The 960-nt window shown below is 46.7% G+C and overlaps 1 non-coding gene across 1 annotated transcript; it reads right to left on the bottom strand.

The window, feature by feature from the left end:
• Window positions 1-165: 165 nt before the first annotated feature.
• On the bottom strand, window positions 166-227 carry LOC116548253. The gene has a single exon (XR_004267365.1). It is a non-coding gene; the product is annotated as a U7 small nuclear RNA (small nuclear RNA).
• Between the last annotated feature and the right edge of the window lie 733 nt (window positions 228-960).

Genomic DNA, 960 nt, shown 5'->3' on the forward strand with positions numbered 1-960 from the left:
GCCACCATGCCCAGCTAATGTTTTGTATTTTTAGTAGAGACGGGGTTTCACCATGTTGACCAGGATGGTCTCGATCTGTTGACCTCGTGATCCACCCGCCTCGGCCTCCCAAAGTGCTGGGATTACAGGCTTGAGCCACCGCGCCTGGCCTATAATTTTATTTTTTAAAGCTTTCCAGTGAAGATCGGAAAACCTGCTAGACAAATTCTAAAAGAGTTATAAGACTCATAGATTTGTACAGTTATTAACAGGGCAGTTGTCCAACAGAGGGTGGTAGTATCTTGAAGGAAAGGGATGCCTGTTTGAAATTTGCACAAAACCTGTCTGTATGTTGACTGGCTACAGGACTGAGCCCCATTCACTCAACATCCCCCTGTCCTGAAGTCACTGCTTCCCAATCTATTCCCTGTCACGATACCTAGAAAATGATGCCTTTTTTTTTTCAGTCTTGCTCTGTTGCCCAGGCTGGAATGCAGTTGCATGATCTCAGCGCACTGCAACCTCTGCCTCCCAGGTTGAAGTAATTCTCCTGCCTCAGCCTCCCAAGTAGCTGGGATTACAGGTGTGCACTACCACACCTGGATAATTTTTGTATTTTTAGTATAGATGGGGTTTCACCATTGGCTAGGCGGGTCTTGAACTCCTAACCTCGTGATCCGCCTTCCTCGGCCTCCCAAAGTGCTAGGATTACAGGTGTGAGCCACTGTACCAGGCAGAATGATGCCATTTTTAAGTAAAGCAAAGTTAAGGAGAGAAAATGTGAATGGAACCGGTCCTGGGGGCTCACCCACTACAGGTCCTGTCTGGGAGTGCTAATGAAGTCAGCATACCAAGGCACACCAGCTGGGAAGCTCTTCCCTAAGTAACTGCTATCAAGCATAGCAATTCCTTTCAGGCCACCATGCCCGAAAAATTAAAACAAAATTTTTTTTTTAATTGGGGAGGGATAACATGGGGAGA

The sequence above is a fragment of the Sapajus apella genome, unplaced genomic scaffold (genome assembly GCF_009761245.1).
Source record: "Sapajus apella isolate SASKATOON/1434 unplaced genomic scaffold, GSC_monkey_1.0 scaffold8761, whole genome shotgun sequence".
Classification (NCBI taxonomy): domain Eukaryota; kingdom Metazoa; phylum Chordata; class Mammalia; order Primates; family Cebidae; genus Sapajus; species Sapajus apella.